The 25085-nt window shown below is 47.8% G+C and overlaps 1 protein-coding gene and 1 long non-coding RNA gene across 10 annotated transcripts in view; one reads left to right on the plus strand and one right to left on the minus strand.

Moving 5' to 3' along the window:
- BMAL1 (basic helix-loop-helix ARNT like 1) overlaps positions 1–25085 on the plus strand; it is a 95224-nt gene that overhangs the window by 30746 nt on the left and 39393 nt on the right. The window contains exon 3 of one of the 9 annotated variants that reach the window (XM_074336022.2): positions 24397–24440. The exons of 7 other annotated variants lie outside the window; for them this stretch is intronic. The gene's annotated coding sequence lies outside the window, so the exon portion shown is untranslated. Of the gene's footprint in view, positions 1–24396; positions 24441–25085 lie in introns of those variants that run through there. One more of the 9 variants, XM_074336018.2, reaches the window with a different exon arrangement.
- On the minus strand, positions 18980–24681 carry LOC141572239 (uncharacterized). The gene is made up of 2 exons (XR_012497527.2): positions 23574–24681; positions 18980–22089 (listed from the first exon to the last, which is right to left on the minus strand). It is a non-coding gene; the product is annotated as an uncharacterized LOC141572239 (long non-coding RNA).

Here is a 25085-nt window from a genome sequence, read left to right on the forward strand (position 1 = left end):
AGTGCGCTATAGCTATCGTTTTATTTCATCTTTGCAACAACCTCTGACACCGGAAGTAGTATTCCCATTTCAGCAATAAGGAAATCACATCATAAAAAGGTTGAGTAACCTGCCCAAGGTTACAGGGGATCTGAATCCAGCTCCATCTGACGCCTGGTTTATGCTGCTCCCTGTTTTCTCCCATCTAAGCCTGGAATTTCCCCTCCCACTTACAAAGAAAGACAAGAGACAAATTGAGCTCTTCCAGTTAACTATTCAGAGACTCTAGTGGGTGTTTCCACTTCCTAGGAGTCTACTAAAAGGGTAGAAGAAGTGTGGGATCTGTGGAAGAGGCTAAGACCAAACTTCAAACACTTTAATTGTTTCCCCAGATAAAATTTTCTTTTAGTTAGAGAAGCTGGCAGCCTTGGGATTGGAAAGGAAATATCGCTAGAAGGCATGACAGTCAGATTCCAGTTCTAGCTCTTTATAATCTACTTTCTGTATTTCTCTCTGCTCACCTCCAACGTCACGCTCTGAGGGCAGGGTCCTATTTTTTTTTTACCTCCATGCCCCCATCCTCTACATGGTATTGGGCAAGTAGTGTGTGCTCACTAAATATTTGTTGCTTCTAATGAGCCAGGCAGCTTGGAGGAAGGTGCTTAACCTCTGTGTGCCAGGTGGCACTGTGGCTATAGAGGTGACGCAGGACCAGTCCTCTGTCCTTGTCCTAGCAGGGGAGGTAGCCAGCACAGATGTATGATGTGCAGTAATGTAAGGTCAGGCAGGCGTGATCATGCTCTGAAGTCAAGTGAGAGAAAGCAGCGGCAGTGATGGGGCTGATACTTTAGTAGGGTCATCAGGAAGTCCTCACCAACAAGGGAAGCGAGGCGCGAGGCTGTTGGGGGAGAAAGTCATAATGGTGCTTGTTGAGATGACTACAGATACGTCAGCTGAGCCATCCATGCTTCGTTGTAGTTCTTTAGCTTCTCTGTGGTTGCTCCCCTCAGCAAGGGCTCCCCCTTCAGACCTCATGTCTCTGGCCGTGCTGAGCTCCCTGCCACTCGTTGGTCGTGCTCACTCTCCTCTCCTGGCCTGCCCTCTCCTGGTTCTCCTCCAGCCTCGGAGACTCGGCCTCCTCAGTCTGCTCTGCCAGGTTTCTTTATCTTTAGCTTAATAACATGTTGCTCGGTCCCTTTCACGTCACCCCAAGTGTTTTCCCAGGGTGAAATCATCCACTGCTCACCTCTATCCGGGAGTCACCCACCTCTACATATGCATCCCAGAACCTCCTCCCACCCCTCACTACCAGCTGCTGCCGCACGGGCACCGCCCAATCATCCCTCCCCTGGTGCCAGGTGTGTCCCTCAGTGTGTGGCCTGCCTTGGGCGGCACTGCAGCCCCTCAGTTCCACTACAGGAGTCATTCTTGGCTCTGTCCTCTTCCCTCTACTGTCACCGGCCACCAGTTCGCGTGTCCTGAAGAGCCCGCCTTCCTAATTTGTCACTTCAGTCCTTTCTTCTCCCTCTGCACGCCTCCATTTACGGACTCATCATCTGGATGTTTTTTAACAGCCTCTTCATTGGTCTTCCTGTGTCCATCTTTGTTCTCCGTCATCCCACCCCCACATGCCCATCAGCCTGATGTTTCTAACTCACACATCTGATCATAGCTTTTTTCTGCTGGAAACTGTCTAAGGGCTCCTCAGTGCTTCTGGAATAATACGGAAGCGCCTTCAGTGGGCCTGCAGTCCTTTCCTCATCTGGCCTTGGGCCACGTCCCTCCCTTCCCTTTTCCCTAACCCATGTTTCTGTTTCAGCCCGGCCTTCCCACAGCCAGTACCTCTTGGTGCCTTGCCGGCGCTGGGCCTTTTTCTGGGAATGGCTCACCTCTGTTCCCCATTTCGGTAACTCAAGTTTCCACTCTTCTGGAAACCTCCCTTCCCCACCCTGGACTTCTGTGACCTGGACATGACCTTACTCTTGGCTCCCAGAGCACCCTGCATTTCTCTCTCTCCCAAAGCCCTTATCAGCATAACTGTTGATTTACTTAGTATCTGTTGTGTTCAGTAACTGAGCTCCTTACGGGTGGGGAAAATACACACACACACACACACACACACACACACAATTTCTGTGTTCTTGTTCAGCACAGTGCACCTGGCTCAGTGTTTGTTGAAAGAGTGAGGATAGCAAGGTCTGTTTGTGTCGCCAAACAGCAGATTTACAACATGATCAAGTGTATTTGAAATTGGAGGTTCATTGGCCATGGAGCTTGGTTGGGCCACCCTCTCCTCAGGTTTGAGCGTGGCATAGGCTGTGTTGGGCTTGGGTCTGTGTCTGCCTGTCGTGTTTCCCAGCACACTTACACCTCGCGAATACAACGTCTCTGTATTCCTCACTTCTGACTTTTTTTTTTTTTAACTCCTGTTGTTGATGGGATAGTAATAGCAATTCAGAAGGAAAAATAATCCATCAAGAAATGCTCAGGAATGAGGTCCACCCAGCTTCATCCTGGATGAATCCCAAATTTTCTAAATTAACCAAAATAATGATTCTTGCCAACTGCTGACAGCTTCTCCATCCCCCCCGCCCCCCCATCCAGCTGAAAATTCTTTTCTGGCTGGGGGATGAGGATGGCTACTGGTCCTTCGTGGAGGTGCCCAAGGGCATCTGTGTCTTCATTTGGAACCTTGTGAAGTCCCCAATGATACTCTGGCTCTGGCTCAGGGATGCCAGGTCAGTGTCTAGATGCCACATGGGGCTGGCACAGGGCATCTAGGTGATAGCCAACTTGTTTCATGTGGGGCCTTTAGCCTGATGGCTCGTTGCTTCTTCTTCACGTCCTAGTTCTGCCGCAGAACCGGGAAATTGTGCTGAGACAGCAGCTTTTATTCAGAGCTTCGTGGTAATCTGGGCAGACTTCCTAGAAGCAGCAGCGCTGCTTAACATAGAGGTGTCCTGCTGACGAGGGGGCTCCAGGGGGCGCTTGGGGCTGCTTTCCTTGCCTGGAAATGCTTAAGATGCTGCTTTCTCTTTCAAGGGACTTTCCATAAGCCATTCCCTCAGCATGGAATGCGTTTTCCTTCTGGTCTGCCTGGTTCCTGCCTATTCACCTTTCAGTTATCCGCTGATTTGCCTCTTGTTGGGAAGCCTTCTCCACTCCTGATAAGTTCTCGTCATCACCATGACCATTATCCTTATATGCTGCTTAGTGATTGCTCACTATGTGGCCAGCTCTGTCGGAGTGTTTGGTGGGGAACCACTTAATATTTGGGCCTTCGTAGGTGTTGGCTGAGGTAAGTGTTGTCATTATTTCCCCAGAGATACCATTCGAGGAAACCAAGGCCCCCATGAACTAAGGACATGGGAGCAGGGGTTTGCCCCCAGTGCCCGACTGGGTTGGTAGGCTCTTACCCATTCTTCTGGACTCCACACGTCCCTCTGCCATGCATTCTAGCAGCCCATCCTCCCTCTCATTCACAGCACTCATCACAGAGGCCATTTGACATTTATTTGTGTGGTTATAGACGACTGAATAGTTGTCCCCCACCCTGGGCAGCCCCCGTGAACCCCGGGATGGCAGGAGCCTGCTCTCTACGTAGGTGTGTAACAGAGCTGCCTGGCAGCCTGTCTGACTACCCAGATAGCCACTCACTCGCTGTTCCTCCTTGCCCCTTGCATCATGGGAGTCGGCATAAAAGGGGCTCGCCAGGGCCCCCCACTTTTTAGCCTGCGCCCTCACCTCCTGTTTCCATGTCAGAACCAGCTGTGCTAAGGAAGCACCTGTGCCGTGGCAGGTCTATTCTTCTCACTGCCTTAGTCCTTTTCTCTACCTTGCAAACCCCACCTCATCGCTTTGTAAGGAAGTTCACTCCTTTCTCCTCCCAGGACGGAGCCAGCCCCCCCCCCCCCCCTTGCTCCTCTGGACTGGCGCACACACTGGGGATGGCTCTCACCACCAGGAGTTGTCATGACCTGTGTGCCTGCCCCCCTCGTGTTTCCGGAGCCCCTCAGGACTGGCCCTGACAGTACCTTGTACAGTCAGGGCTGAGGGGTCTAAAGAACTGAGTAAAGGAGAACAGAAGTTGCTACCTTAAAAGCTGGTCCATGATGTAGTTTGTGTGTGCATGTGCCTGTGCTGGTGTGTATGGGTGTGTGTGTGTGTTGCTCGCTGTTTCACTTGCATAATTCATCCTTGTACATATGAGAAACTGTGTCTGTCTGTCTCAGGGGTCTAATGTGGGGCTTTGAATAATAGATGTTTCATAGCTGTTAGATAAATCTTTTCTCCCAAGCTGAAGGTGCCCCCCTTTCCCCTGTCCCCCACCTTGGTACTTCTTCGGGACCCTCTTCCCAGACCCTAGGCAGATCACAGTGATGTGAGAGCCCTCTCTACACTCCAGCAGGCTGGGCAGGTGACTGGCTGCTCTGCTTAGGCCCGCAGCAGGGAAGCCTGGTCCCCCAGGGACACTTCCCCGGGCCTTCAGGGCCCTCTAGGGCCAGGATGGCTGAGCTCCGAGTGACTCATTGTTTTTGAGTGGGCAAAATAAAAATAAAAAAGTGGCTTCTGACCAAGTGGGGAAAATGGGCATGGGGGCGGAGCGGGAAGGACGTTAGCCACACCTTCGGGACATCTGCCAGCCGCAAACTGAGCTTGGCTTGAAGTGCAGATGGCCTCCAGGACAAGGACGCCTTTGAAAGGCACTGGTCACACTAGTCTCTGTGGGACCAGAACCTACTTCAGAATGTCAGTTCTGTGCCTGCTAGAGGTGTGACTTAAAGCAGACCACCCAAGGTCTCTAAGCCTCAGTTTCCTGACCTGTAAAATGGGATGGTGATATAATAATAGTTGTCACCTTCATGAGGTTTTTATAAGGGTGAAATGAAACGGACATGTAGAAAACAGCAAATATCTGTTATCATTATCGTTCTAAAAAAGTAATACTGTGAATAATACCTGTAAGAAGACTTTGGACAAGATACGAAGTCTAAAATGCACAGTTACAGGCTGTGAGGAGTAAGGGAGATGGCGTGTGAGAAAAGCACTTTGTGAATTGCAAATCATGTGCAGTATCGTTATTAGCACAGATACATCTGTTATTGTTTTGGCTTTGGAAAAAAAAGGAGCACAGTGTTACGAGGTTGAGTCTAAGTTCATTGTTGTTGTTTTGGAGGGAGATTTGTCGGATCGGCCTTTATTGGGATCTTGCACAGAAGCTCTGGGAGACCCCCTTTGGTGATCCCCAGTGCCCCACGCCTGAATGCCACCTGGCAGGGAGGAGCGTTTCTGTAGTCGCTGTTAGTAGTTTAAATGTTTTATGATAAACATGTAATACATAGCAGTGTAGTAAGTTCTCGTAGGTTCACTGGCAGTAAACTGTGGGAATGAAATTACCTCTAGACCAGAGAAATTCTCACTTTCAGAATTCCATGTCTAGTATAACTGAATACATTTAAACAGTTTGTTCAGAATTGGATCTAGACAACTACCACTGTTTTTTCAATGTTAGAAATATTTTCTTAATATCAGCTGCCGACTCTCTTGTGTTTATCTCCATTCCGTACTATGTCCCTGCCTCCTCCCAGCCTCCCACAAATAAAATTGAACAAAAATTACTCTTTTAAAAACATGTAGATACTTTTAAGCAGAGGTTAAAGACTCTCTTCTCCCTGGCTGCATCTAGCCTGCAGGTGTATTTTATTCAGTGGCTCTTATGCTGTTTTAAAACTTTTTAATCTGTGGCTAACATTTAAAAGTTAGTAGGTATTGTCTAAAAATCTGGATTTCCAACTCTTCTTGAACACTTGAAGGTCTGGCACTGCTGGGTCCATCTTCCCTCACTGCAGAGCTGAGCGGTCGCCCCCCCTCCTTGGGGCTCAGCTCTAGGTTACCCGGCCCCGCCCAGCTGCTGCACCTTTACCTGGCCGGTAGGTAACTGATTCTGTAGTCTCTGCTAAACATAACCAGCATCTCTTCCATACTGTGCATCCATTTGGAGTTATTTTCATTAGCAACTTTGATCATGGATAGGAAAGTTATTTCACTTGCTAAGTTGTCATTTTTATGGTAACCCACGTAGCTGTAATGTGTTCTGGAGGCTCTTTTGGGTTTAGTTGAGTCCCCTTCTCTCCTCCCTGTGGGAGTTTCTCAGTAACAGTTTTTAAGAAGTCTTCAGCAAGACTTATAAGTCAACATAAAATGTTGACTACTGCAGGATATAAAATTTGATTGCCTGTATTTAAGGGAGGTTGAAAACAAATGAATTGCTTTAATTCAGTAATTTATGATGTTGAAAGATTGAACAGTTAAAGACACTTAGTCCTTTCTATTAGCCATCTCATGGAAATGGCTATAATTCGGCAGAATCTTTATTGAAATAGCTGAGGAGTTGGAGGTTGTCAGTTCTGGATACCGTCCTCATCTTAGTTTTTTCTTAGGCAAGTCCTTACCCCTTCTAGCCAGTGAGCACACAGGGGTCTGGTGTGGAGAGATGGGAGAGGAGGGGCTGCATCCCACAGTCGTTACTTTAGGGGAGTCCTTGCAAACACTGGAATTTTAAAAAATTATTATCCTATGAGCTTTCATTTTATTTTTTCGTTTTTGTGATTATAAAAGAGTGTAGACTTGTAACAAATTCAGACAACACTGAAGTGCATTCATATAAAGGAAGAAAGTCTTCTCGGCCCCTCCCCACCCCAGACACACACGCACCACCACTCCCAACCTTCCCCCAAAATAGACACTTTTGAGACTTCGTTGGGTATAGTGCTGGACTTTTTCATTTGCTTGTGTGTCCCCCACCCCAACCTCTTTTGTCTTCACCCCCAATACTCATTTTTAGTTTTGTTTTGTACAAATGGAATCCCTCTGTGCATCCTGTTCTGCAGCTTTCCTGTTTCTAGCCGACTTCCAATTACGACGGTCATCTCTTCAGGTTGACATGTACAGATAACTGTGCCTTATTATTTTTAACAGTTGTACTCCGTGGTGTGGCTGCATGTTAATTGTATTGACTCATTCCTGTATTGGCAGACATACAGGTTGTTTCTGATCTTTTGCCGTTGCAACCATTGCTGCTGTGGAAATTGTTGCACACACTGGTGAACTTTTGCGTAAGATATTCTGTGCCATAGATACCCAGAATGTGGGACTTTTGGCTGGAATAGTTTGCCATTTAACATTTGAATCAATATTGCCTAATTGCTCTCCAAAAAGGCTGTACCGATTCACGTTCTTCGGAAGAGTATCCAGTTATACCTCCAATAATCTAGTTTTTGCTTAAACGTGTATAAGAAAAGTAAACTTTAAAAACTCACAAATGTGCCATCAGAATGACACATTTGTCTTAGAAGAGCATTCAAAATACCTAGGTCTATAGATTTAATTAAATGGTTTTCATACCTTGATTTTGGTGATGGTTGTCATCCTGTAAGGTGACAAAAAAATGTTCTCCAACTACTGTAACCAGTTTAATTATGAAATACTTATCTAGGGATTGCAGTTGTGCCCAAGGAGTGAGTAGCTTTTGGAAGGCCAAATATGCCTCCCTTTTCCAGGCTCTTCCAGGGCTGCCTGGTCCTTCCCACCAAAGCTGGATTAGCATTTAAATGGGCTGCAGCAGGGAGTGCCAGGCCTTAGGCTGAGAGACTTGGGGAGGGGCAGGGGGCAGGTGTTGGAGTGAGGTACCTGAGGATTCCTGAACCCCCTCCTTACATCTAAATACCAGGTTCTCCCCACGTGTATTTTCTCATAGTTTCCCTATAACCTCCCTGTGAAGCAGGCACTCCCTTCTCCCCTCTATTTATATCTGGGACACTTGGGCTCAAAGAAGGCCCGACTTACTGAGTGTCACACAGCTGGTAAGTGACAGTGCATTGGACACCGACCTTCTGATTCCAGAGGTACTGGAGTCTGACTCCTGTGAGGCTTTTGCGTGCAGCACACCAGTAATGGACGTTTCCTTTACCGAGCTGGGGGTGGAGAAAGGAAAGGGAAGTGACATTCCCAACTTCCTGTGGCCACTTGTGTCCGCTGCTTTCTCCTTGGAGTGCTGACATTCATGGTCATGTTGGAGAACATTTCTTTAACATTCGGGAGGATCTGTGAATTCTTGATGCGGGGCCGTAACTGATCACACATGTTTAAGAACTGCTGATCCGGAATGTATAATATCTCCTCCTTGAAAAGGACACGTCTCGGGAGATGGTCAGCTTACCGCCTGCTAAGAGTGTGTGAAATTTTGTATTCCGTCTTTTGGAGCTAGGGCCAATTCATGCACGTTAAGGCTCTGGTGTTTATTCTGTCGGCAAATCTAGTGCAGGACCTGAGTTGCCAGATCTTGATGGCCACCCCTAAACTGGCCAGTGCAGACCTTTCTCTCGAGTGCCCAGCTACGTCCTCACTGCCCACTCAGCGTCTGCACTTCAGTGTTTACTGGGCATCACTCACAACACAACTAAATAAAAGTTTTGATTTTTTTTCTTAAAAGGAAAAAAAAAAGCAAAAATAAACCCTGTTCCTCCCCAGTCTCCCCCATATTATGTGACACTACCACTTACCTGGTTGGCCAGGCCCAACATGTAGGCATCATTTCTGATCCTGTTCTTTCCCTCACTCCTCACATCTGTTTGCAATTCTTGACAGCTGTTCCATCAGAGTATGTCTTGAAAGCCATGACACCGCTCTACCCTCGTCCCGATGTTCCCCCATCTCTCAGCAGGTCCCATTGCTTCCACTCTGGCCCCACTGCTATCAGTCTGCCCCACAGTCAGGCAGTGACCTCTTAAAAAGTAAATAAGATCATGTCACTCCCCTGCTCAAAACTCTCTGATGGCTTCCTAGCATCCCTGCAATAAAATCTAAACACCTTGCCGTGTCCTATCTCTCTGGTCTCATCTCTCCACACTCCTCACTTGGCTCACTCCATTCCAGCCACTTTGTCTTTCCTGCAGGTCCTCTTTGTTGCCTCGGGGCCTTTGCACTTGCTGTTCTCTGCCTGGATCACGCTTCCCCCACATCTTTGCCTGGTTCACTCTGTTCTGGTCTCTGTTCAAGTGGTCTCTCAACTGTCAAAAAAAGCACTGTCCTACCCTACCCTTTACCCCATCACTCTGTCCTCTTACCCCGCTTTATTTTTCTTCAACAGCACTCATCACTACCTGACTTTACATTACATAGTTCTGTGTCTTCTTTATTGTTTGACTTACCCCACTAGACTGTAAATCGGTGAGGATGGGTCCTTTTCTTATCTGTTTCATTTCCCACTCTATCTCCAGGGCCTAAAATAGAGCCTGGCACACAGTAGGTAATCATCACACATTCGATGGGTGAATGAAAAAACTGAATGAATTCATGCAAGTTAAGACTTTGGTGTTTGTTCTGTAGGCAGTGCAAATCTAGTAGACATCTTTCAGGAGGTGAGTGACGTGGTCAGCACTTTTATTTTAGAAAGCCAGCTGGTGGCAGTATGGGGGCTGGACTGGAGGAGGAGGCAGCAGAACTAGTTAGCGGCAGTTAAAATGGTCCAGGAAATTGATACTGAGCCCTATGTAGAGCTGTGGGGATGGAGAAGAGGGGACTGATGACAGGATATGAAGACCTTTGAGTATCTTTGGTTCCTACTGGGAGAACTTGATATAGTGATTCCTTTATAAGAAAAACAGGAAAGGACAAGCTGGTCTGAGGAGAGCCTGGCAACACTCCTTGATGTTTTTCTCCCCAAGCAAATGTCAGCCCCCGGAATGCACGTCTTATGCAGTGGTGCTGGCTCTCTGCGGAGCGACTTGGCTGCTCAATCTTCAGTAAGCAAGTAGTCAGGATGGTGGTATCAGTGAGTCTGAGTCTCCTTCCTGCAAGTGGCCCCTTGATCTTACATGCTACAAGGCACACTGCTTCATTGGCTCATTGGTTCTTTCTTGCGGTGGGTACATTTCTCCATATTTCACTCCAAAGGAGACTTGCTCTAACAAAGTCTCCTTTTTTAAGATTGCCTAGGCTCTGCCCAAGTCCCAGGCTAGGCTTACTGATGAGTAGGGGTGCAGCATCTCTCTTACCACAAACATGCACAGGAACTGTTGTCGTCCCGCAGGTATCAGGGAGTCAGAATGACAGTGGGTACAGATTCCTAGCCTAGGCATAGCCATGTGGTCTGGTACTGCCCCTTAACTTTCTTCTTCCGCTTGAAGTATTCCTTCCTCCAAAAATCCCCAGTCCTCTCCAAGTTTCAATGTAAAGCCGTTAAGCTCCAAGTAACCACATTCTTACCTATCCTGCTGAGGTGTCCCTTCTCTGTCCCTTACCAAGACTAAGCTATCCCAGGCCTTGGTCCAAAGTTCCTCATCCTGGTTGTCACGCCCTGTGAAGTAAAATGCTGTACCATCTGTACAGCCAGATGCCCACCTCCCACATTTCCCTCTCTCTTCCAAAGGTCCAGATGTCACCAGAATAACATTAACAGCTACACTGTAGAGCTTCCTGTGTGCCAGGTAGTGTGCTAAGTACTTCTAGCTAATCCTTCCCACCCTGCAGGGGTGAGTTTCATTACCTGGTTTGCAGATGAGTTAGCTGAGGCTTGGCAGTGCAGTGGAGCTTAGTGGTTAAGAGCATGGACTTGGAGTCGAACAGACCTGGGTTTGAATCCCAATTAGCTGTGGACCTTGGACATGCTAATTCACTCCTATTAACCTTTCCCAGATCTGGAAAATGGAGATAAGATCGAGAGGTTTCATAGGGTTGCCATGAAGATGAAATAAAATAACGTGTTATTTCATAAGTACGTAAGTACGTATTTGCCATACACTAGACTTCGTGCTGTCAGTCACTCGTAGCTCGTCATGGATACTCTAGCAATTCATCATCCCCCATCCCAAGGCGACACGGCTAGTCTGTGGGTGGAGCCACGTAGCGGTGCCTGGCTCCAAAGCCCAGGCTCTTTCTTCTGTGCCACACTGTTGCTCCCAAATTCATCTTGCCTAAGACTTTCTGATCCCTAAGTTTGCTCTCTCGGTCTTTTCTGGTTATGCCATTTGTTCTTACAACAAATACTCGCAAGCCTGACATTTTTCATGAGACATTTTCCTGGAAGCCCACCCAGGGATCCCAACTGAGAAATTCGGATCCAGAAGGTTAGGTTATGTGCTCTTTTCTCATCCTGCCGCTCCTCATTCACAACCATGAGGGTCTGGTGTTTCTGGAGGATGTTGTATTTGAAGGTTGTTGGGCCATCTTGGTAGCATTTGGAAATACCTGTTTTACTGATATTATTTGCCATTTTCATTTCTTTCCCATATTTGAGGTGTGTATACACACTAGAACGGGCCCTGGCCAATTTGATGAGACCATCTGCTGATTTGCACATACATTCAAACCATAGCCTGCATCTAGCAGACAGACGGGAGAGATATTTTTGGGGCCCCAAATATTAGACTATTAGGCATTTCATTGTGATACATTGGTTGTAAAGGTGCGTAAGCTTAGCTTCAGCAGGGCTTAGTGCTCTAAATTCAGGCAAATGTAAATCTCTACTTTCCAGTTTAAAATTTTTTGAAATTTCAATCTTAAAAAGTATGCTTCGCCCTTCCCTTTTAAAAAAATTTTTGGTTTTCAAGGTATGGGACTGTGAGAAGGCAAATCCCAAGCACCTTCACTTGCGGGTCTTCTACCTTGGTTGTAGACTTCTCCTTGGAACCTTTCCAGCAAACCATGGAATAAACCTGCTGTTTGTTCCTAATAGCAACGGGAGCCTGGGTGTCACTGCCTACGGCCTCGCCCCTCCCCGCCTGCCTTTGGGGCCCCACAAAAAGACAGGAACGGACCTTCCATAAAGGAGGGCCCTGACTGTTCCTTCCTCCTGCTCTGGCTATAGTGCCAGTTCCCTTTGCATGTGGCACTTGGATTTGGGGCACAGGAGCCAAATCCATCAGATATTAGATCATTTCATCTAAAGCTCTTTCTGATGTGTAGTTTTGCCTCTAAAGTTTTTCTTCTTTGCTTTTCCTAAATTATAAAAGCAACAGATGCTCACTTCAAAGCCAAGATGAGAACTCTTCACGCCTGGTTTGGGATTTCAGCTCCAGCCACTCGTTCGGTGTGTGGGCCTGGGAAAAACACGCACCTTCTCTGAGCCTTGATTTTCTCATTGTGCAGGAGAGTTCATGATTTCACCTCATAATGTGGCCGTGAGAATTGAGGGAGATTGGTACAGAGAATGCTCTTCTAGAGGTTTGGCCTGGATTTGTTGCATCAGCGACTAATTATTGAGCACCCATGAGCCAGTCACTGTTCTAGTTGTTCTGGAGACAGTTGAGAACAAGACAGAGGGGGGTCTTTGTTCTTAGGAAGCTTGCATGCTAATCAGAGAAGACACTAAGAAACAAAGTCATTTCAGAAATGAAGAAATTAGACTCCACAGGTGGTGTGTGAGTGTAGGAAGGGCCTCTTTACATTGGACGGCCAGAGGGACCTCTCTGAGGGAAGCTCCATGCTTTGTGACTAGCAGGTCCCAAAGACATTCCTGCTTTTAACAGTTCTGCCACCCTAAGTATAGGTGCCAATTTGGGGTTTGGAAAATCTTACCACATATCATTTCTTTTTTGGGTGGTACTTGTTCATGAATTAGCTCCCCTTTCAGAGTTTGAGCTCCCTGGGCTAGGAACACGTCCCAGGGCCTTTTGAAGGCCCCTTGGTGAGCGTGGGTTAGCAGTCCTCTCGGAGCTTTTACCCGGTCGAGCTGACACTGAATGAACAGCGTCTGTGTTGGGAGGGAAGATGATTAGTTTCTAGCCAGAACCCATTTTGTTCCAGTGCTGCTTTGTGTATTCCGGTTTCTAAGGAGCTGGAAGTAATTTCTCTCTCAGTGAGACTGTGGCACACTGCAATCTCCTAATTTTCTGCAGGCAGTTTTTTAAGGAAATGCTGGGCAGCCAGGGCGGTCCCAACTTGTGCACTGGCATTTGAGCCACAGAACAGTAAGCTCAACACTGTTGCCAACTGCATCGCCCCTCATGGGGTATAGTATGGATTTTTAAATGACCGTTTCAGCTTGTTGCATTGGACAACAGTGACCCAAACCGATTAATGAAGGAAGCCATTGAGCAGAAAGACAGGCTGCCACTGACTCACCTGTCACATCCACAGCTGACCTACTTTTGTTTGACCTTGATTTGTTCAGTGCAACTAAAGACACTGTTGTGAATGCACTTCTGTCCAATTTAAGTCCAACATGTGATAGCCCAGGATCTCTCATACACACACATGACCCAGGCAGATGGATGGACGGATGGGTGGTTAGTTTTTCACTTACCTCTGAATTGTAATTCGACCACAAGGAAACGGCTTAATTTCAAGAACATGGAGCGATTATTTGAGACTAGATACGATGCCAAAGCATCAGGCCTTGATTCCCTTGCTACAGGGCAGCTTAATCAGGAAATGGCCTAGATGGCAGCCTTTCAAGTAGGCCCTTGCAGTAGCTTGGCAACTGGCACAGGGTCATAATTGGAAGAATTTGGCTCAGTGTCTGTGGGTGTTTACAGTGCACTATAGGGCAGGGCTTCTTTTATTTATAGAATATTGTGAGCAACAAACAGCAGAAGGCTGAAAAGCCACTAAATCTCGATTTATTTTTAACAAATTCCATTTTTCCCCTCATCCCAGAAGGAGAACTGAGTTATTAAAAAACAGTAAAAAATACATCATCGCAGAGCATGCCATATCTAATTATGGAGTTGCCATCATCGGCCTGCAGCCACACATTTTAAGGGCTTTGTACATCAACCATCCATTCAATCTGTGAACTTATATGACTCCTATTCTTCATTGAGCTGTACAGCGAAATTATTGGCAAGTGAGTGCTGATCCGAAAAAGTTCTACACTGACTAAATTAGGAGATGGAAGATATAAATATAGAACAGCATGCTTACATTCCCAAAGGGAGATAAAATCATTTTTCATTGTCCATTATACTTAGCTATACAAGCGTACGTACCATAGCACTAAATACCCCTTTGAGGGTTGTTCACTTGTCGCTATGGCGGCTCAGTGCCACTCAATGGAGCTATATTGTGATATCTCAGTGAGTGCAACCCTGAGTGATTGTTACCTGCCTAGTCATGAAACGACAGGAATCCAGTGCTTTTGGCCTGTGTTCTCGTAGTGTCTTAGAGCTCGACGAGACTTCAGAGACCCTCTCGTTCAAGGACATCTTACCACAGGAGGGGAAGTTGAGGCCCAGAGAGGACAGTGACTATCGCAGGCCCCCATAGCGAGTCATGGCAATGCTGGGCTAGGGCTGTGGTCTCTGCTTTTTCTCTGACAGTGCCCTGCTGTGCTAGTCAGTTGAACAGGTCTGATTTCTGCCCTTCAGCGTTCACAGTCTCAGACAGACAGTCATCAAGACAGTCAAATAATGACCATATGTGTACAACAAACCGGCTAGTTGAAGAGAGAAGATGGTGAGAGTGAGGACTTTGGAAATCTGTGTATCTGGATGCCAAGGAAAAGATAAAATCAGTTGCTCTCTGACCCCCTTTATAGATGCTGTAAAGTTTGTTATGGAAAGAGATGCAGCACATTTGCCGAGTGTTGGGGGAGGGAAGGTTTGATGCTGCAATGGGTGCCCCTGAAGGCAAATATTGCCATTTTGGAGGATCCCTGGAAGCGGACCATTGAGGACATATCATGGGAATACCACAGGGAGTGGAGCACTGGGACAGCCCAGAGACAAGTGAGTTCTGTGGAACGCGCTGCCCCATCTGGGGATAGCATGTGGGTGCCATCCCCAGTCCCCTGGCCCCAGGTAGAAGGCTAATAACTGATCGTGGCCGGCTTTTTTCTGACCCTCAAAATCCTGTGTGCCGCATTCCAGGCAGCCAATACCAATGGACTGGAGCTGGCACAGAAGCTGGAACCTATCTCTCTCTTGCCTGGGCTCATGCCTGGGCCAGAGTGGGCTCTCGGTGTTAGTTCTCTAACTGACTGGGTGTGGGCAGAGGGAGTGAGAGAAACCTTCATGAGGAAGGATGGACTGGGAAAGCTTCTGGAAAAGTCGCCTCTTGGCAATGCTGGAGACCGATGGCTTTAGAGGATGTGAGGAGACCAGGAGAGGGGGTGACCTGGCCTAAATTCAGGCTGTGAGAGTTAGCACGGAGAAGAGCAAACAGGAAAGGAGAGATGATGGGGAGTTGGCTACGACGGCCGACTGGATGGCGAGGGACAGTCACATGCTGGACGTGAGGAGGCTCATGGTGGAGGGAGGACCCAGGGCTGCCGGGTCAGCAGCTCAGGAGCCCAGGTGACTCAGGCTGCAGCCTTTGGGTTATTGAGTACATTCTCCCTCAGAAGAGCTGGTCAGCCTTCCTGGCCACCCCCGACAGTGGTTAAACGCGTTGTGAGGCGTTTCCAGGTGGCAAAGAAAAATCAGTAGGTAGAATGTCTTCAGTGTTATCTCCATAATTTTTTTTCTTAATCTTTTGCTACCTCTAGCTACTTACCTGCTTTTGAGGTCTCAGAATATATAAATTAGAAGTTTCTAATACTTGGAAAATAGCTAAGGAGCTTTTAGTTTGAGAATTTTATATTTTTTTCTCGAATTCTGTGTTTGTGTTGTAGTTTTAATAAAGTCTAATATTTTCCCCCTCTTCTTCCACCTCCTTCCCCCCACTCCGGTTCAAGCCGTTGTTTCTCAGTCTAGTTGTGTAGGACACAGCTCCCTGGCCCATGCTGGTATTATGAGCCTTGTGCTCCCCCCCAGCTGAGGCAGTCGGTCGCCGTTTGTCAGTGGGCTGCTCACAGCAGCTCACAGCAGCTCGCCGGCCGCCGGCCGCTCATGGCAGCACAGCAGCCTGTGGCAGCACTCAGCAGCTGCGCGGCAGTTCACGCCAACCTCTGGCTGCTCACCACAGCCCAGCTCCAGGGAGAGCCATTGTTCACAATCTTAGCTATAGAGGGCGCAGCTCACTGGCCCATCTGCGAATTGAACTGGCGACCTCGGGCGTTAGGAGCACGGCGCTCCAACCACCTGAGCCACCAGGCCAGCCCTAATAATATTTTTTGTTGATAAAAGTTTCTAGTTTTAAAAACATTTTTCATTTTTGTAGTTTATAAAGGTAATATTTCATGATGGAGGATACCTCCTGAGTATCCCACCTCTGAGTCAGCTTTCAAAGAACAGATTCTCCCCGTTCTCTCTTGTTCCTGCTCCTGGCCATTTCCTCATGACCCCTCCATCTTTTCCTGTGTGCAGCTGGGCCCAGGAGACCAAGTACCCAGGTTAGGGGATTGGGTCAGTAAAAGGTTCAGTGGTAAGAATATTGAAACCTTCACCTGAGAGGAGGAGGTTGGGAAGTTGCCCATGAACTGAAAAGACCTCCAGTCTCCCTGTCCCAGGCATTGCCTATGGAGTTGGCTGACCCAATCATAGTGCATGTCGCCAGATAACAGTGGCATTAGTGATTGATGCTGTTTTTAAACTCTCCAGAGTAAGAAAATGTTGGTAGTTTGTTGCCGGAGCCCTGTCACTTCACACTTTCTCTGAATCATTTTGCCAGGCACCCAGCAGGCGTTCAAGAAACGCATTTGGTTCATTGAGCCACTGCTGGTCATAGCCACCGTCGCTGCCGCCACCACCAAAGAGTGTTCTGAGAGCATTCAATGAAAGTCCTGAAGGTTGTGTATGTTAAGACTGGTCCAGAGTCCACCCTCCTTCTTCAGGCTGCTCAGCCACACCCTGCCTATCAGCACTTATTTGCTCGTGATCAGAATGATAGAACGGTCCAGCGAGCAGGGGCATCTGAGGTCACTTCCTCTGGCCGCACTCCTGTGCAGGAAAATCCCGTCTGTACCGGTCATGACAGGCAGCCCCACCCCACCCCACCCCCCGCAGCATCCACACACCAGGCATCCTGCTCCCCCTTTGGGGATATGTCTGCCTGTTAGAAAATCCTTTATTCTAATTCAAATCTGCCTCTTGGCACTGTTTCCTCATTGGCATAGTTCTGCCCTTTGTAGCAACACAGAACAAAGGTCTGTAAGCATGGCATGATTCCACTTTCAAAGTTTGGAAGTAGAGCTCAAGGACCTCCTTCCCTTCCCTTCCCATTTTTATCTCCCTCCCCAGCGTTTCTGTTCTCCAGTGCCTTCAACCATTCTTTATGTGACAGGCAGTCAATGTTAACATTAATGGTAGGAGACATTAATTCAGTGCTTACCATGTGCCAGGCACTATTCTGAGCTCTTTATATGAATTGTTTTATTTACTACCCACCCTGTGAGGTAGATAATGTCAATATCCTCATTTTACCAATGAGGAAACTGAGGAACGGAGATAAAATCTTGTCCAGAGTCGCACAGGTAAGCGGCAGAGTGGAGATTTGGACCCAGGCGGTCTGACTCCAGTTCCTATGCTGTTAGCTGTGGGGCTATAATATCTCACAACCGTAGCACTAAAAGTACGCCCGTGGTGCATTTGACTGGGGCTGGCCCAACTCTGACTTATTGTGCAAGAAATCATTTGACAGGAGCCTGACTTGAACCATTTTCTACGAAACCTCTTTAGAGTTTGTTTTGACAGAACCAGCTGCAGGGCAGAGGCCTTTGCACTGTCGTCAACAGATGGGTTCATCCTAGTTCTGCCAAGCCCTGCAGGGATTTAGAACAGGGTGACAAATACAGGTCTCAGTATTTGTTTTCCTGAAATTCATAAATCAGGAAGGGTTTTTAAAGGTGCAGGTGAGGGAGGTGGTTGGGGCCAGTCCGATGTAGGCTGGAGTGTTGGCCCTGCCCCTCGCCAGCCGTGTAACGAGGTGCCTGTCACTTGTGGTCTGTTTCCTTTTCTGTAAGATGGGAATAACAGTGTGTTTTCACAGGACGTTTTGAGCGATAAATGAACAAAGGCATATGTGCCATGAAGTTGCAGTGACTGTTGCAGAGTGTTCCCCACAACTGATACCCCAAAGTTTGGTGACCAAGCCCTCTGTCCACCCTTCCTGCTTTTGGAAGTGCACCCCAGCCCCTCGGCTGACTGCCTGCTGTCTTGTGGAGTGGGAGGTGGGTCTGTGGAGGCATGGGCCTTCCGGGGCAGGAACAGCCCCTGCCGTCACATTGGTCATCCTGCCCAGGCCTGGCAGCTCAGGCCAGGCTCCCCTGGGAGTCTAGGGAAAGGTGATCCGTGGCTTCATCAAGAGTCTGCTTCATGTGCTCAGAGATCTTTGTGGCCTAAGCACTGGCCACATGCTGGCAGAGCCAGGAGGGCTGAGAAGCTGGGGTTGACCCATCATTCTCTGTCAGTTGCTTTTCATAAAGCATGCCCAGTTACTATTTCCTAGAGGTTCAAGCTGCATAGAGTGGGGCCTGGTCCCTGAGGTATGGGCCCAGAGACCTGGAGGTAGAGCAGCTCGATGCAATAGAAAACAGATTGAGTAAAATCCAGTCTGTCATCACCAAAAGTGGGGCCTTTAGCAGTAACCTTAGCTCCCTGCATGTAGTGTCTCTTATCTGAAAATTGGGGATGATAATAGAAGTAACACCTCAGGTTGATAGGAGGATTAGATGAGAGCCTGTACGGGCAGAGCAAAAGGCACCCGGCACAGTGTCTAGCAATTAACAAATATAAATATTAGAATAGTAATTTCCTTTCTATTTAACTATCTCCTCCTTCCCCTTTTCTAGTCCTGACTGCTGTTGATTTTCTATATGGCTTTGGGTAAATATCTTAACGTCTTTTGGCCCCTTCTCTCTTCATGGAAGAGTTGAACCACACTACTGGTTCTGAATGGGTACATAGCTCCCTCTATAGGACATCTTGGGAATGTGTGGGGTGATTTGGCTGTCACAATAATGGGGACAGGGCTTTCATTGGGGCGTAGCAGGGATGCTAGATGTAATAAAGACTGTCCAACATCGTATACAACTTCTAAAGTTCAGTGGACATTCATGGAGGTGAAACCCTGTTGATAATTACCTGAGCCTGAAATATGACTCCACTTTACACATAAACACAAATAATTTTTGCATGTTTTTAATATACAGTAAGTCCTCATTCAACATTGTCAGTAGGTTCTTGGAAACTGCCACCTTAAGCGAAATGACACATAACAAAACCAATTTTATCATAGGCCAATTTATAAAAACAAATTGCCAGTTATAAAAACAAATTGCCAGTTGTAAAAACAGTCATGGGGGTGTAAAATACAGCCTAGGGAATATAGTCAATAATACTGTAATAACTGTGTATGGTGTTAGATGGGTACCAGGGTGATCACTTCATAAGTTATATAAATGTCTAATCACTATGTTGTATACCTGAAACAAATACAACATTGTATGTCAATTGTAATTGAAGAACTTTTAAAAAAATTTTAAAGAGTTAAGTTCCAATGACATATTTCTGATCACAAAAGTATCACCAAACTTCTAAATAAAAACCAAAAACATTTCTAATATTAAACATGGAAATAAATGTAAGCTATATATACATTTCAGAAAGACTATTAAAAACAAGGCAGAGAATTATTTTCCAACCTGCTGATTCCAGTTCAAGGACACGGTGGCCAGAGCTCATCCCAGCAGCTCAGGGCACAAGGCAGGCACCCATTCCCGGACAGGACACCATTCCGTCACAGGGCCACTCACAGGCGTCCACACTGGCTCAGACTGGGATAGTGTAGACACTCCAGTTCACCTGACATGCAGTGCACATCTTTGGGATGTGGGAGGAAACCCGAGTACCTGGAGAAAACCCACGCAGACACGGGAAGAATGTGCAAACTCCACACAGACAGTGGCTCCAGCTGGAATTGATTTTTCTTTTTTTCCATCAACGTTATAAGCAAATGACATTGAACGAAACGACATTATTCGAGGACATGCTGTATATGGAATTTTCCAGGAGCACAAACACCAATTATATGAGGTTTACCTTTTTAAGCACCTCATTGTATCTTTCATTATGTCTTCTAGAGTTGCAGTGCCCGACATTTGCATATTGACATACATATTATCCTATGTTAACTAACTTTATTTCCTTCTAAGTATTACAGTTCAGGTATTATGTTGATTGTTTTTGAAATGATGAGTATTGGTAGGTTATATTATTTACAAATTTCAAGAGAGTAAAAGGAATGTTAAAAATATTTGTATTGAATCTCTGAATTTTCAATAGTAGAAAAGGAGTGAGTGTGTGTGTGTATGTGAGTGTTAGCTTATAAATTCACTGGAGAAACCTTAATATAGTTTTGAAATAAAAAGAAATGGTTCTATTTCTCTTAGATGTGCAATGGAAGTCAGAATTTTTAACTGCAGCCATTGTCAGAGAATACGGTGTTTCAATGTTTCCCCTATTCCTGTTAGGAAACACGGAATCTTAAAGAGCCTGAAACATAGGTTTCATTATCTTTTGTTTCATCTTTGCCATTTCTGTTTTTTCACCCCTCCCCCCTGTACATACATTTTTTTAACATTCATGTGTAGATTTTTACAGAAAGGAAAACCAGCCAGTCGCCCTGCTCTTTATCAAGCTTGTTTTGGTTGTTTTGTAGCCTCTGCCTGCATGAGTGAGTGATGTGAATTTCATGAATTCCCTATTCATAGGCTTTACTTATTTTTCCACCAAGGTATCTGTCTTTTTATTGAATTATCGGAGGTTTTATTTCGTTTTGTTTTATTTAATTCAGAAGGGATAATACTCCTTCACCTGTCACAGAGCTCTGGAGTCAAACAGAGCTGGGTTTGAACTCTGGCTTTCCCACTCCTGAGCGGAGGAATTTCAGGCAGTTTACATGACTTCTCTGAGAATGAGTTACTCCTTCTTTGAGAACTGAATGAAACAACACTGACTGGCACAAAATAAAAGCCTGGCGTGTGGTTTCTGTTGCTACTGTTTTTATGTTGTTATTTTTGTTGTGACTCCTGCGCTGAATATTTTCTCAGAAAAAAATGTCTCAAGTTCCGACACATATCGTTTCTCAGATCCTTAGACATGTAACACTTGCTGTAACCAAAGCTCAGGAAAACGAAACTGAAATCACGGAAGTAATTTTTTTTTATTTTAGTGTCATTATTATTATTATTCGTCGTGTAGGAAAGAGACAGATGAAAGAAAACAAGCTGATTCCGTTCCAGTTGGAGGAGGAACTTGCAGGGTTCTTCCTGGGGTCGGGGCACACTGAGCTGAACCTCTTAGGCCTGGGGCACGGCTAGGAGGCCTGGAGACTCATCGCAGGGTTACATCGTCTTCCTCCCACTCTGCTTGCCAGGGCAGGCAAGTGGCAAGTGCATTTCAGGAAGGTTTCCAGTCGTTCAGCATTGGAACAGAAAGGATCTGGTGTGCTGTGCTACACGCCGGCCGTGTCCCCAGCACTTCTGGTCGATTCGTGTCCTCGGTACCGGCTTTGGCATTCTTCTAGTGTCGGCGGGACGGGCACAAGCCTGCCCGCCCTCCTGCTCCCCCTTGAGACAGTTTGGCTTTTCTTTGCTGAGTCACTGAGACAACAGCGAGTGTGTGGCTTCCGGGCTGTGGAGTTGGGCACATCTGTGTTCAGTCCCTGCTCCCCAGCTCCCAGCTGTGTGATCTTGAACAAGTTGTTGCACCTCTCTGAGCCTCAGTGCCATCTTCTACATGATGTTGCTAATAACGCCGTCCCTGAAAGGTCACTGTGAGGACAAAATGAGCTGTGAAAGGGCCAGGACTGCCCTGGGCACGTTTGATGCTCCGTCAATGGGAGGTAGTCACTGCTCCAGAAAGATGTGTGGCAGGCAGACCCCAGCCGCCGTGTCGTGTTGTCTGTGATGCAGCTTAGACATCTCACAGGCACTTGTCGCTTAACGTGCCCCAGACCAGCCGTCCCGCCGTGCTCGGTGGATTCCTCCAGCTGTCACACAGGGCGCACTGTGTGGCAAGTGGACTCAGGTGGGATTTTCTCCCGCAGTCGCCCCCTTCTGGGGGCCTTCGTACAGTTCACAGACTGGCCATTGCTCCTCACATCACAATGAAACGGGAAATCCCATTGGCTGTTCCTTCAGAATGTACCAAGAATCAACTTCTCATCACCTTGCCATGGCCACTCAGCCTGATGCCTCTTCTACCTCATATCCGGTCAGTCAGCACAGCCTTCCTGAAAGTATATCTGGAATTCAGCTGCTTCTCACCACCTCCACTGCTGAAACCAGGGCTGAGCCGTATCATTTTTTCCTCAGACAATTCTAGTCTTTTCCATACTGGCTTCCCTGGACTATGACACCTTTATGGCACCCCCCACGCACCCACACACACACACACTCGTGCACACACACACACACACACACACACACATTCCCACTACACACGCACATACACACAGGTCCCCCCAACACATGCACATGCCCTTTCCCCCCCAGAAAGTCCCCCTCCCCACAGCCTCTTCTCAACGCTGCAGTCGGATGTAAAACCCAGGCAGGACCGGTCACTGGTCCTCTGACATCCTTGGCTCACCACAGCCTTTGACGGGCTCTTCTCTGTCTGGAATGCTCCTTCCATGACTTCTCCCCACCTCACGTCCAGAGTACCTCCATCGCCAGTACACCTTCTGCCCTGTGTCTGACTTAGCACTCACCACCTCCCAGTATAATTTCCTTATTTGTCTCCTTTGCTTGCCTTCCTCACCAGAATGTGCACCAGACGAGAAAAGGAGCTCTGGCTCCCAGCCCCCAGCCCCAGTACTGCTGTGTCGGACAGGGCCTGGCGCTTGGATGCCCTCAGTAAATATTTGCTAAAAGATTAATGAATGATTGTGGGCCAGCACATGAACAGTGTCTTCATTATTACAAAATTGTCCTGAATTGAAATTTGACTGCCACATGCAATTTGTGGTGGAAATTTACTCAAATTACCAGTTCTTTCGCTGTAGAAATTACCTGGCATGTATGAGTGCTCAATAAATTGAGTTGGATGGATTGCTTTAGAGTGCTGGGGCCATGGTAGCCATCTGTGGCTTCTTTACCCATCAGCCAAAACCTGGTAGGTGGAACATAGGATGCCTACCTCCCCGTGTCCCTAAAACCCTTAGCTGGGTGTCGCTGTGTCACCCCAGAGCCTCCGGTGCAGCCCAGCTCTGGGCAGCAGCTGTCAGCCTGTTGGCTTCCCCTTCTGTGGGCTCCGTCTCAGAAGGCAAATCATGGTCCTTTGCTTTCACTATCTCATCTCCCTGGGCAACTCCAAAGTTCCGTTATCATCCATTGGCTTCATGTTCTCATTACCCTATTCTCAGTTTTCTGTAGGAGTTAGTTCTCTGTATTTCAGTTTCATTGACCATAAAATGAAGGGATTGGACTTTTAAAACACCACTTACCTTTCCAGTTCTTGGAAGTCTTCAGTGCTTTCTGTTGCAAAATGCTGACCTCTGGGCTGTTCTCCAGCCCCCTGCCAGGCCCCTCTCTCCAGCCCTTCTCTAGTCACCCTCACTGACTCCTTCTTGGTTCCTGGAGCTCCTCAGCTTTAAGTTCCTTCATTGTCCACTTGCCTGTCACTCTCCCCCAACCCCATGCTTCTCTCTCACCGTTTCTGAGCTCCTTCGTCCCAAGAGACCCAGCCTGAGTTTGCTTCTTAGACATCGGCACTTACCTTTCCACAGCCTGTTGCCCTTTTTTAACCAGCATGAGGTCATCGCTGCAGTAACTGCACTTGACCTGATGAGCCTTCTGAGTGATCTCCATATATTGAGCTCATTCAGTCTGTGAGGAGGGCTCCTCCCCCTTTTGCAAATGAAGACACTGCTGCTCCTAGAGGTCATGGAACTTACAGAGCTAGGAAGTGGCAGAGCTGGGACTTGAACCCAGGCTGTCTGGGTCCAGAGGCCCTGCGCTGACCACCACCCTGTCCCACTTGTCTCCACGCACCCATCATCCTCTTGCCCTTTTGTCCACCCCCACCTGCCCCTCCATGTGGGGAGAATCCCAGCTCTTCTCTGCTGCTGCTTGGAGAGGTACCCGGGAGGTCACAGACCTGGTCTACCAGCTCTGCATAAACGCCCGCCTGCTGTGCAGCCCCCCTGAGAGGCTCTGCTGCTCTGTACAGACCCTCACTCCTTCCAGGCCCGTCCTCAGGTCCCTCCCCCACTTTGCAGTTGGCCTGGCTCTCTGCCACGGGGGGGAAAAGGTGGGGGCCGCTCCATATGCGATCCCTGGGTCCCTTTCCTACACTGCCTAACATTCTTCCCATTCCCTGTCCTCCTTTCAACCTTCCCCATAATCTCAATGAAGGCCTATCCTTTTTCCTCTGAGTCCAGCCCTCCTTGGGTGCTCTGCCTGCTGTCTGTCCCAGCTGCCTCCCAGCCAGAAACTCAAAGCATCTTGCAGGCTGCCTTGTCTTTGACTCAGCTCTCCCTCACCTGGCGTCTTTCCCTTTACCACCAAGTAACAGCAGTGCATCCTTTTGTTTCCTTTAGAACAAGATGCAGATGTTTTCCAGAACTTTCTTCAACTTCAGGCAGTAAGTTTTTTGGTGGAAAGCATGTTCTTCCCCTGAGTCGTTAGGGCCAGGCTGTCTTCTCTTATTCTGTAGCACTAAAACAAGAAGATAGAAGAAAACAGGAGCCAGGCTGATATGTCTTTGGTGAATGAGCATGACTCATTGATCCTTCTTGGTATGGGGAGGGAGCTGTGCCATGCGTGAAGGTAAGGGCACGTGGAGGCCAAGGGTCAGGAGGAGAGCTTTGCCCTCGGAGGCTGCCTCCCAGCGCTGACATGGCAGGACGGCTGGGACGTCGCAGATGCACAGCACACACGCCCCCACCCCCACCTGCACCAGACGTTGATCATCTGCTTTGTGTTGGAACCAGTGCTGGGCGCTGGGGTACAGAGGAGAACGAGTCGTGGACTCTGCTTGGGGAGAGGTAGCACCTTTGAGCTCCCGTGGCCGCTTCAGATTCCATTGTCGTCCTCCCAGTAACGCAGAGACACCTCCGGTCTAGGCTCAGAGCAGAGTCCGAGGAGTGGGCTGCATGCACATGGGTGGGTGCTGCGAACAAAACGTGGGTGCTGGGAGGCAGAGGGCAGCATGAGGCAGAGGTCATGTGCCTGGCAGAGCAGGTGCCCAGAGACCACTCGTGGGTAGAAGTGGAACGGGGACCTGCGA

This window comes from Rhinolophus sinicus, chromosome 14, assembly GCF_057876585.1.
Source record: "Rhinolophus sinicus isolate RSI-liver-muscle chromosome 14, RSI-T2T, whole genome shotgun sequence".
In the NCBI taxonomy this organism is placed as follows: Eukaryota; Metazoa; Chordata; class Mammalia; order Chiroptera; family Rhinolophidae; genus Rhinolophus; species Rhinolophus sinicus.